This window comes from Camellia sinensis, chromosome 6 (assembly GCF_055761805.1).
Source record: "Camellia sinensis isolate YWXY chromosome 6, ASM5576180v1, whole genome shotgun sequence".
Taxonomy (NCBI): Eukaryota; Viridiplantae; Streptophyta; class Magnoliopsida; order Ericales; family Theaceae; genus Camellia; species Camellia sinensis.
In genome coordinates, this window is record NC_138966.1 from 84,900,363 (window position 1) to 84,913,638 (window position 13,276).

At 33.3% G+C, this 13,276-nt stretch overlaps 1 long non-coding RNA gene and 1 pseudogene across 2 annotated transcripts; both read right to left on the reverse strand.

Annotated features, from left to right (window-relative positions):
• Window positions 1–320: 320 nt before the first annotated feature.
• LOC145792319 (uncharacterized) lies at window positions 321–2,843 on the reverse strand. Of its 2 annotated transcripts, none has more exons than XR_014331706.1 (3): window positions 2,736–2,843; window positions 628–712; window positions 321–514 (listed from the first exon to the last, which is right to left on the reverse strand). It is a non-coding gene; the product is annotated as an uncharacterized LOC145792319 (long non-coding RNA). The 2 variants fall into 2 exon arrangements; XR_014331705.1 differs by lacking the exon at window positions 2,736–2,843 and adding an exon at window positions 1,077–1,844.
• A 213-nt stretch (window positions 2,844–3,056) lies between these two features.
• LOC145793393 (fatty acid elongase 3-like) lies at window positions 3,057–12,942 on the reverse strand (annotated as a pseudogene).
• Between the last annotated feature and the right edge of the window lie 334 nt (window positions 12,943–13,276).

Genomic DNA, 13,276 nt, shown 5'->3' on the forward strand with positions numbered 1-13,276 from the left:
ACCTGATCAAGATTTGAAGAGATTATATCAAAACTTCAGTTTTAACTAATGTATCAAAAAGATGAGATGCTATGTCATGCATGAGTTCATAGATATGAGGAACATAAAAAGCGCTACCTTGCTATAGGAAAACAACTAGAGTGTAGATCATTCATTATTGGGTTGTCATTGAGACACCCTCAATCACCAACCCCCACCCCCCCCCCAACATACGTGGCGACTGGTGATTGGAGGAGAAGGAAAAAAAAATTGGCCAATCAGGAAAGAGAGGGGGTCAAAGGGGGTGGGGGGAAAGGGGGTCTTGATCATTTTTCTTCATTATTATACCTCGTTCTACAAGAGCTGCTTTACAGCGACTCTTTGCTTCATCCAATAACTCAACTAATCGAACCATTTCAGTACTGTGAGTTCGAAATCGTTTCCCATCTTCTCCAAGAACAAGACCAAAACCCACATGGTTAGTTTTAGGATACATATTCTCACCAGCTGGAAGCCAACTAGCACGTTTCGCAGCCTAATAGAAGGAGAGATAGAAAGGAAGGCCGTCAAAGTCACAGTGGTATGTTGCCCATCTTTCTACAAAGCATGAAAAGTCATGAAGCACAGGACATGAACTTTGATACTTACAGTGAAAAACATTTCAAAGTGCTCTCGCTGTCCAACATCAGTTACATAGATTATCCATTCAGCTTTTTCTTCATTAAGACGATACCTAATTATTGAAAGCAGCTGGTTTAACTGAAATGCACTCATTCCGCTACCACTCTAACAAAAGGTGCACAAGCAATGCATGTCCAACCATGAAATTTAAGTTCAAATAGCAGTCACATATTACCCAGATAAACTTTAAAAATGGGTCATAAAATTCCATCTAGTAGATCTTTTTTCAATCACATGAACCGCAAGATGATTCTATCATATAATTTATATCTTTAATGGAAGAAACATGGAGAGATATAAATCATGCAGATCAGATGCTAGCTTAAACATGGATAAGTATAGATGCAAGAATGAATGACATATAGAAGGGTCATATAATTTACACTTTAATCAACTCCAAATTTTAAAACAATAACCAAAGAGCCGCACGATCAGTGGAAGCATAGTTGAAACCACCATCCTTCTTCGCAACAATTAAAGGTATATTTTTCCCCTCAATAAAGATCACACGAGCACCTTCACTTTCTTCAATTAATCCTTTCTTATCCAATTCCTCTAAAACTCCAGGTATATATGGATTGTAAAGCTTTCTCCCTGACGGGAAGGCAAAAAACAAAATAATTACAAGTGATTTTGCCACTAAATCATAGGAACAGTTGATTTCATGAGTACGATATGTTCATTACTCATATGAAATTCAAATAAGGGCAAATCATGCCACCATCTGACACTCCCTGCAACATCACTTCCAAATAGGGTTTTAAATAGCGTGTGTAACAATAATCAAATCCAGGAATAAGCATAATGTAAGACTTATGAGAGAGAGAGAGAGAGAGAGAGAGAGAGAGAGAGAGTTGCTATATATCACAAAAAGTCTTCACCCCCTATGTGTTTCCCATGTGTCATGGTAAGTCCCACTATTTTTTAATATGGTGGATCCTACATATATACTATACATACACATTGCTTTTATTGCATGGAAAACATGGGAAGTGAAATAAAATGGTGAAAAAAGAACCTGGTGATAAATAGCATTTCTCTATCAGAAAACATTAAATATATAGATATATGCCATTATAGTGCATTGTTCTGCTAAACACTTGACCTATATCAGATGTGAAGCAGAAGAATTTCTCAATGTCAAAGACAATATCACTGGGCAAACACATCTTTGACTTCATACTGATGAGACATTTTATGGTTAACATAACCACGAATCAGCATTAACCGTCACTCTAGCCTGAACATGTTCTGATGCATTCCCCACTCCCTTACACATCTACCATTCAGGAATGAGAATCCATTAGTTATACATATATATATATATATATATATATGTATAACATTTTCCATAAAGTTTCAATTTTACAATTGTTCAAAATCCATTGTAAAAGAATCATCGTCTAAAACACCAAATGCCACCTCAAACCCATCACCTATCTATATCTTTACTTTTAATTTACCTGATTAAAACTAGCATATAAAATACTAGTTCTATTGAATTGAGTAATTTGCTTGAGTCCAAAATAAAAAAAGAATAAACAATGATAAATTACATTAATGGGCCTCTGGCCTCCCATACTGTAAGCCTGTACCATTCTAATGTCCTCATTGCATATGCAATAATGTAATTCAACTAAGATTCATAGTCTAGTCTTGCCACAGTTCTTGTGCCCACTAATTTAAAGTAATCTTTTAGTTATTACAGCTATACAAGAAGTAACTAAGATGACGAAATAACAATGTTTTGCCCTTGTAGAATTGTGATCTTAGATATCAAGCTAGCATCAGTTCAAGTAGTCATACAAAATGGACAACCTTATAACATCAGTCAAAATACAAAGTGACAATGACTTAAAGCAGATACATTTGAATCGGATGAAATATACAATTGGTGGGGCAGGGGGCTGTGAACCATAAGCCAAGAATGTTCTATTTTTAGCATGCACGCTATAGATTGAAATCAAAAGTTGGTGTCTTTTTTACGTGGCTCCATGGCGCAGAAAACAGGTGTGGAAAATACAATCAATGTTTGACATTGTCATTAGTTAGAAAGAAAAATATCAGTTACGTACCTTCTCCTCTATCTTAATTCCTAGGCGTTGATAAACTCTTTGATATCCCCTTCGACTGATTTTGCAGATTTGTGCCCATGCCTTTCGATACTTCTCTTCCCCACCCTGTGAGCAAGTTATGCCATAGGAAATGAAACCAAATAAGATAAATGATGAAACATAATGAAACCTCGAGATAAAATCATTAACCGGATTTTCTTCCAAAACGAAGAAACAAAATTTAAAGTTTATAAATCAGATTTCCTCCAAAATAGAAAAGTTAAATTTATAGCTTTTAAGTTCTTTTACAAATGAGAAATTTAATTATTACTATAATCAACCTCACAAGTCTTTAAGGCATAAACGTAAGTGATTCACCTGGAGACTGATCACCGCTTGTTGTGCCCTCTCATTGAATCCAAGATCACTGTCAAATCTTTTCTTTGATGCCTTATAGAATGCCTAATAATAGCATTCAAGTTAAATCAATAATACTCACTTTCATTGAATTTCATGATTCATTTCAATGAAAAAAAATTGAATCAAAGGCATAAGTTGCTCAAAGCAGCACAAGCAACTTGTTACTTGAATGTTTGCTAATCTAAGCAAGGGACTTTGTTGCTTGGATGTAGCATAAAAAATATGCAAGTGACATGAAGAAGTATTCTGTCTGTACAAATTCAGGAAATGGACCAAATAACCAAAATTTCTATCTCACCTCGAGATCTCCGATAGCTTGATAATTGACAACCTCCACGTTTGGAAATTTTTCAAAAAGAAATTCAATTAACATACCAAACTGCAAAACATAAATAATGTCTTTAAGACATAATAGGAAAGTAACAAAAAAATTATCGAAATAGACTTTCATAATTCAGACAGCAAAGAGGCCATAATATTATCACCTTCTAGAGCAGCAATAATCAATAAAAAATTTAAAAGAGTATAATTTTTCCACTTAATATAATTATTGTATATAATCATATCAAATTGGTTGAAACTAAACACCATAAAGTCTGCTGAAGCTGAAATAAATAAACCAAACAATAAAAAACAAAAATTTCTCCAAAGATTGAATTAGCAAAGAATTTGACTATGAATTCAGTAATCCATATGCACAATTTTTTTAAAAGAATACTATGAACTAGCACTAGTTTTCTTTCTAGAAACAAGAAATCAAAAGAAAAATTACTAGGAATTATTGCATATAATTTGTCTATCTCCTAACAATTCATGTGTATAACATATATATACTGATAAAATTCGTCACTATATTATTTCCCCTGAATCCAATGTCACAGAGAGAGAGAGAGAGAGAGAGAGAGAGAGAGGGGGAGGGGGAAAAAACCCACCACTCAAATATCCTTGTTTTTGGCCATGCCCGGGTCTACATCTCCGTCTTTAATGGCATCAAAATCAGTAACCTTTCTCCTCCGAAGATGCATCTTGACATAGAAATTAAGAAAGAACAAGAGAATGGCAACATTGAGAACCGAATTGAAGCCCCAAGCCCCAATTCCATTACACCCACCTTTCAAAAAATGAAGCAAAAGCACACCCACATGGCACAAAACATTACAACCGAGAAGAACAATCTGACAAGTGACCACAAAGGGGAAACAAGCGCCGAGCAAACCTCCAAAATTTGTAGCCATAAACAAGAGAGTAAACAGAGGTGGCAATGAGAATGGCAAGAACTTGAAAAGATTGAGAGAATTCGAGCCAGAGGAAGAACATGAAGATAAGAATGAAGTGGTTGAAGAGGCGGAAGAAGGAGAGGTGGCGGCCGCGGAGGATGGAGAAGAAGGTGCGGAAAGTGTGGAGGAAGGTGGAGAGGTAGAAGAGGTAGGACTAGAAGAAAACACGGCCGGAAGGGCAGGTGCCCAGGGGGAAACAGAGGAGCCATTGGAAAGAGGTTTTGGAGCTGCCCCAAAACTAGCGGGTGTCGCGGATCTCGGAGGCGGAGGAGAAGAGGAGGTCGGTGAGCTACGGTGGCGATGTTCGACGGTGGAAGATTGACGGACACGGGTCGTGTGCGATGCTGAGATGAGGGGTGGTGGTGATTGATTCTCTGTATGACAGAGAGAGACATGCTGACTAAATTTTAGTCGCTGAAGATAGGTTAGCAAAGATTAAAAAAAAAAAAATTTATTTGGTGACAAATAATTTTTTGCCACTGAAAGTAAGTTTTTGGCGACTAAAACTTTAGTCGCCAAAAAGAAAAAATAATTTTTTTATTTTCCATTCGGCGACTAAATCTTTTAGTAGCCAAAAATCAATATACGGCGACTAAATTTTTTTTTTGTCACTGAAAGTAAGTTTTTGGCGACTAAAGCTTTAGTCGCCAAAGAGAAAAAAATAATTTTTTTATTTTCCATTCGGCGACTAAATATTTTGGTAGCCAAAAGTCAATATACGGTGACTATTTTTTTTTTGTCGCTGAAAGTAAGTTTTTGGCGACTAAAACTTTAGTCGCCAAAGAGAAAAAATAATTTTTTTATTTTCCATTCGGCGACTAAATATTTTAGTAGCCAAAAGTCAATATACAACGACTAAGTTTTTTTTTTGTCGCCAATTCTAATATTTTTAGCGACTAAATTTTTTTTTAGTCGCCAATAATAAATATACCCCGACTAAAACAATTAGTAGCTAAATATTTTTACTTTTGGCGACTAAAAAAAATGTTATTCGTCAATTCCATAATTTTTGGCGATTAAATTTTTTTTAGTCACCAATTTTGATCGTCAAATGTGTATTTTGTTGTAGTGATCATAAAAAGTGTTTTTGTGCTTAGAGTCTAAAAAAACAAGCTCATGTTAGGTTGAATCATAAGAGACAGTTAGGCGAGATAGAGACGTAGGTCTAACATCAACCTTGTCAATGCGTAGATATTATGCCAGGAGGCACTACAAAATTCCTAATCAACTGACAACAATAGCCACTACAAGATATGATTTTGGTGATTTGTACAAGTTGCTAATGAAGCGGGGGATTAGTAGATAGAAAGTTCACTTATTGGTTGTGACACATTAATAATTGTTTATAGTTTTTGTATTCATCGTGCCTTCCAAAGAATTCAAATAAAAAAAACATGGATATATACCACGTTTGTTCGGTAAAATTTATTGTAATTTAAAATTTACTTATTAAAAAGTAGAAGGCAAAGCATTCATTTTTTTAGATTTCGATAAAGAGGAGGATTTCCTCCAATTCAAAATCTGGATTGGATGGAGCTGTTTGGGTCCGTGGAGTTCATCACGGGCTCTATTGATCCGAACCATTCATTTTGTTAGACACTTTATATATTTCATTCACAAAAAAATTAAGTTGATCCGATAATTGTAACTTATTCAATTTATCGTATTTTTTACTAAAAAATTGGACGACAATTGTGTTTTTAAAAAATGAACCACATTTTTTTTTATGACAAAAATAATAAATTAAACAAACTGCAATTATCGGATCGATCTAATTTTTTTTACAGACAAAATAAACAATTCAGATCATCAAACGAGGGCCTGTGATAGACCCCACAATCCCAAACAAGCCCCTCCAGTCCAAGTGGACTAGAAAGAATCCTCCTCCTTCTGGTAATTACTTTTTTTTTTAAGACTTATTTAGGTTATTTCTATCTAACGAGTTGCAGACAAAAATTGTATCAAAGAGTCTACTATAGATTCTTAGAATAAAAATAAATAAATAATTAAGTAGATCTGATAAACTGTACCAAATGCTAATTTTGGTTCATTAAATAAAATGATTATTCATTAGTCTCCTTATGAAAAGATCATTTTCTTATAATAATGAATAATAAATTCAATTGCAATACATTTATTATTATTTTAATAAATTAAATGTGAAAATCAACATTCTAATAAAGTGATCATTTCATTCCACATTTTCATTCATAAACTATCCTTTATTTGGAGCACAAACTCAATCATAGATACTAAAATGAAAACTAAATTTGTTTCACACTAAATTTGTTTAGTGTCTATTTTTGTTTTCAAAAAAATACAAATAGCTTAAAAAAAATTATTTAATTTTATAAATATAAAAATATATTTTCACTTATTTTTAAAACAAAATTTCATTTATTCATCCTCTCTCGCATTCCTTTGGCCACAACCACTACTGCTAGTTGTTAAAAAGGTCATTGTTACACTTTAAGCAATGAAATTGGACATTTAATAATGAATTATCATTATTGAGTCATTATTTATCTATCAACTTTTTAACAAAGATTAGTCACCAATTTTTTTCCCTAAATAATTTATTTAGAATACTACGCAGCCATTATTTTTTGGAAAAATTACTCATAGGTTCCATATTGAAAAATATTACTCCATCTAATCCTGAGTGTTTTTTTATAAATTATTTAGTCATTTTTTTACATCAGAACATCATCATCAAAACAACATCGAACATCACCATCAAAACAACATCAAACATCACAACATTAATTCCTGAATCTCCGTGGCCGACGGCTTTTCCAAATTTTTTCATCACTCTCTCTCACCTTCCCTCCTCCCTCCCTCTCTCTCTAGATCGCAATCTCTCTCTCTCTCTCGCTCTCTAAATGAACATTCTCTCTGACAATTCCACATCGATCTTCAACAAGATCTCGTTCTTCTTACCCCCTTCGATCCCCCAACGAACGGCCACGATCGAGCGAGAGAGAGAGAATCGAAGAAGTCGCACTCGCACCGGCGTAGAGGCGTCCTCTCGGCTGTATCTGAGCAGAGATGGCGTTGTCTGGCATGAGAGGTCTCAACAAAGCAATTTTGATCTACAATCCTGTGTTTCATATAGTTGAAGAGTAATGAAATTGTTCCAATTGTTTGCATTTATTTTTTAGGGCAGTTTTGATTGAACGATGTGACTTTTTTTTTTTTTTTTGGTTAAAATTGGACGAGTAGGGTTTTGATTTTCGAACTGTAATCAACATTTCTGTACAACTCTTTAACAAGCTAATTTAGCAGAGACTTGAATTTAGTAATACTTGAATGCGGAGTTGTATTGGTTGGGTTGATCTCGCCGTAGACATCGAAGTGGTCTTTGAGGGAGAATAATGTCTGATGAATCAGGTTGGAGAATAATGTTGAAGAATAATGTTTGATGTTGAAGAATAATGTTTAATGTTGAAGAATAATGTTTTATTTTGATGTTTAATTATTATTTGAAAAATTGTTTAATCGTTATTTTGATGTCGTTTTGATGATGATGGTGTGATGGTTGATGTTGTTTTGATGATGTTACTCATAAATCTGATGTTTGATGTTTGATGGATAATATTTGATGTTTGATGAATAATCCTAATGTTTAATGATTCAGAATTTGTGTTTGATGTTTGATGAATAATCCTAATGTTTAGTGATTGATGCTTGATGAATAATCCTGACGTTGCTAATGTTTGATGTTAGATGAATAATGTTTGATATTTGAAAAGAAGAGAAATCATAAAAAGGCCTATAGCAAGCTTCTTGGGAAATAGGATCTATTAGTCCAACAAAAAACCTTCGAGACAAAATGGGTTAACATTCCCAAATATGGGATTTATTGGTGCTTTCCCCTTATTTTTTTACTGGTCGGCAATGAAATGAATGTTTTGCTGATTTGTTTGTTTTTGGAAATTTGAAAATAATATTTGATTTGTTTGATTTATTTTTTTATTTTTAGTGAATTTTTAAAATATTTTAATTATTTTTTATTCTTCAAAACCACTTAATTTAAATACATTTAAAAAGTATTAAATTTTTGCCGAAAATTTAAAAAATCACTGCGTACTAATAAATTTTAAAAAAAAATACAAGATGTGTTACTTTTTATATTTTTTGTATGTATTGAATTTTTTTAAAGATTTGTTCATAAATGTTTTATATTTTGAAGTAAATCTAAATTAAGTATATTTAAAAAATTACTAAAAATTAAAAAATACAAATTCAAAAATAATTTTTTAAAAATTCAAAACCAAACAATCGTAAAGAGGGAACTAATTAAGTGATAGTCAGTGTTAGCCAGGTGGGCCTCAAAGGTTGGGCCGAAATTGACTTGGGTCGGTGTCTTGGCACGCATTTCACCTTCAACAAGCTCCGATTATTGAGGGTGTTTGGTGAGGATTATGGAAGTAAATTATAATTTATTTTAGTATGAAAGTTTGTGATAAATTATTTAGTGTAATTTATGTTTATAATTTATTAGGTAGAAATAATTTAAATAAATTAAAAAAAAATGATTTTTTAGAAGTTGGCTACAGGCAACACAATAAAAACATACTTTAGTAACACTAAATTAGTAATATGTTTTTAAAAAATGTCACAAAAAGAATATTTTGTGACATATTTTAGAAAAATGTTACGGAGCCACAAATATAAAAAGCTCTGGTGGTATTTCAACAAAGAAGTGTCACATCACTACAACAAAAATGTGATCTAATAGCATCAATTTTATAGCATTTTAGAAAAGAATAACACAAGAAATTATTTCAGTGACATTTATTAACAAATGCCACTAAACTAAGTAGGTGTAAGTTACTTTTGTGGCATTAAGTCAAAAGTGTCACATACAAATATCTTATGGCATTTTGACCAATTTCACACAAAATAAAAAATTCAATATTAAAATCGATTCAATTGAAATTACAAAAATTAAAATGAACACAATAGCGAAAATAAAGGGAATAATAGTGTAATTTGCCCTAATTTTAGCATTTTTTAATGACAAATATGCATGTAAGTGACATATGTCATTCTTTTACGGGCAAAATAATAAATTTACTCAATTCGGTGAGTTAATCTCTAGTGATCATTTTTTGTCAAAAACACTAACGGTATCATTAATTGTACCAGATTGACACAAAATTTATTAAAAGTTAAAATTGATCTAAATAAAAATATAAGGACCAAAATTGATATTTATTTTCTTATTTAAAATGTGAACAAATTTATTTATAAATAAATCAATAAATTTTTTGTACACAACTATTCATGCTTCACCTCATTACTCCACCTTCTTTTATATTATGAAACAAACAAATAAGAAAACATGGCAAAGAGGCAAAATCTGTAGAGCAAAATTTGTAGAGCAGCTAGGGTTAGAGACAGAGGCAAAAGTCCAACAATTTTGAAATTAGTGAAGCAAATTTGATTTTGGCAGGACAAAGAAGCGGGAGCAAAATAATGAAGCAAGTTTACCTGTCACGCCATCCTTACATACCATCTACTCCACAAATTTGTTGTGCTTTCATCTTCTATAATCAGAGTTTATTAGGTATTCTCTCTTTCTCACTCTCATCAAACACACACAATACCTCTATCTTTGTCACTTATTTATGATCTTTTGTTTTACGCATAAAACTTGATACAATCTGAAAATCTAATCTTCTAACCCATGAATTTATTAATTTTCAACAATTAATATAAAGGAATAGTTGTGATTTACCATTATTGTATTTACGTTATGATTTTATATAATGCCTTACAAGTATTTGTTTAAATGCGTCATTGAGATTAGTGACATTCATGGATGGGTTGAGATAGTTTATATACTCATTGAGCCTCATGATGGGACTCTAAAAATGTTCCTTTCGCAGGCTATACTAGCTTTGGATTACTTCCTTAAGATGGGATTCCAAAAGTAGAAAATTATGAAAGATTTGGATAAAATAGCTTCCTCTTTCTTTTCTGTCTTATTATTTAGGCCGGTGTGTTTGGGGTCTCCTCACCCCTGCATATATGAATGTTTTTTTTTTAATTTTCACCTTAAAAGGCTTGCATAGTTACATTAAATGGATTGAAGCAAGGTAGAATATTATATGGTCAGAGGGCATCTTTCAATTTGATGCCATTCCACATGCCAGACCTTTAAGTCCTCTAAGAAACCCAACCAGGTATGGCTTTAAAAATGAATGTTCGAAGAACTTTTTCCCTCAACAATTTATTAAATTGCTATCCAATGAACTATCTTAAAATTGCAGAGTTGTTCTATTTTTTGACTATGGATCGAGATAAATAATATTAATCAGTAAATGCACAATATATATATATATATATATATTTTGTTTACGAAAGGTAATGTTTTAGATAATCACTAGTTGGGTGGGATTATAACATGTTGTATTGCGATTCTAAAATGAGGGTATTACTTGATACAGAGGCTGTCAAAGATTCACAATCCTTTTCAAATTTGTTAGGTTAAATTCAATTAATTTGATACCTGTGTATTGATATGCTAGAGCACACAGACATAGAGCTACAGCTGCAGCCAGAGCCAAGCACACAAAGTTGTAGTCCCAGTCGCAGCTGCAACAAATCAGCTAAGGCTACAATACTAGCATAACTGGATCACAATTGGTGCTCATCTTTTAGGTTGCATAACTGCCACTCTATCTCCTTCTGTGTTTGCATCTATTCTTCACTCTAAGACTAGTCATGAGGTTCGGAATGTTCTTGCCAAACGTTTCACCTCTTTATCCAAATCTCATATCCATTAGTTGAAAAATAAACTTAATCAATTTTTTCTAGTCTACTACACCTACACCTATCTCAGCAGCACCTACTCCCTCCACTCCTACTTCTGTACCACTTACACCTACCCTCTTTCATGCTCCCACAACATTATCTCCTGTAGAACCACCTTCTTCTTCTTCAGAACCAGCTCGCTCTACCTTCTAATGTTCATCCTATGGTTACCAGGTCTAAAGCTCATTCTACTTCCTGTTTTCTTGTTTCCATTGATACTTATGAACTACAGGCTATTGTGTTTATCTTGCTCCAAATTTAATTTCTTGGTGTGCCAAAAAGTAGCCCACTATTTCTTGCTCTTCTTCAGAGGCTGAATATCACGCATTAGCCCAGATCACTACAGAATTAAGTTGGCTTTGCATGCTGTTAGCTGATCTTAATGTCCATGTCCTTTGTACCAGCCCTTTGGTGTGATAATCTTTTTACAATTGCTTTGACAAATAACCTTGTGTTTCATACTCGAACAAAACACATTGAAATTGACTATCATTTTGTCCAAGAGAAAGTAGCTGCTAAGCAACTTCATATCCACCACATTTCTCTATTGATCAAGTTGCTGATATGCTGACTAAACCTCTATCTGTCTCTCGCTTTCAATATCTTCAACCCCACAGTTTGAGGGGAAACGATAAGCCAGAGCACACAGACACAGAACTGCTGCTGCAGCCAGAGCACAAGCACACAGAGCTGCAGTCCAGTCGCAACTGCAGCAAATCAGCCAAGGCTACAATACTAGCATAACTTCTTCAAGTAGTTAGGCTATTAGAATTGAACCATGGTTAGATTAGTTTGTTATAGTTAGGTTAGGTTGTTATGATTAGTTTCAATATGAAATGTACTGAATCTCTGTGATCAATGTATACAAAAATATATTCAGATTTCCTTTATGTATCAGGGGGTAAGAAGATATGAAACAATGAAACTGGAAATCTCTAGCTTTTGCATCAGCATGCAAAGTTTATTCTCCCTACTCATCTTTCAAAAAAAATAAAAACACAAAAAAATAAGCGTTTTTATCATTTCCATCAGATTAACCATTATATGCAACAAGTTGTTATGCTAAAAATTTGTAAAAGCCGTTTTATGGAGAAGTATACATGAGTTGAAGGAATTAGTGCAGTAAACTTCAGATCTCTTCTTCAGAAGACAGAGGATCACTGCTAGCTAGTATACTTACTTTTTTGTGATATAATTAAGCATTTGATAATTTATTTAGTTATTTATTTTAGAGTACAAGGACATGATAGAGAGCTGATGAAATTGGCATTCATTTAAATTGGACTTTCCTTGACCTAAACCTCCTTGGCACCAAGGCATCAAGTTGCCAAAGTTGATTTATAAGGTTAGACAATGCTTTCACTCAATTCAACTTGATGCTCACAATAATACTCTTTCTGTCTTTCACATATTTTTGCACAAATTCTTTTACATGTTTTACCTTGACATGAGTTGCATTATAGTCATGCACCAATATTTTGAAAATGTTATGTTCTACATTATTGTTAGCATCGTATAGTTCTTGCAAAATCAAGTTTAGTTTGTTTTTTTTGTCAATCGTAACTTACAAATAGTTGTTATTGATATATGCATTTTTTAATGTTCTAGAAACACTAAGGACACTTGTTTAATCGAGATTGTTCACTTATGGATAAGACTTGGATGTATCGATCAAGATTAAGTGATGCATACCATAAAGGAGTTGACATGTTTCTCGATTTTGTGTTTTGTAATGCAAGTTATGAGGATAAGATCATATGTCCATGCATCAAGTGTGGACTTACCATTCCTGTCACTCGGTCAGTTGCATATGATCACTTAGTATGTGATGGATTCACAAAGGGTTACGCTAAATAGGTTTTACATGGGGAAGCAGCATCTAGTGTTGCAACAGGCCTTGATACGCACACGTAGAATGGGCCACAATTAAATATTGATACGCATGGATTAGTGCACGAGGCATTTGGAATCTCAAATGACAATGACAGAGTCGATGGAGACAACCCAGAAGATATGGGAGATAAACCAAATCCACAAGCAAAG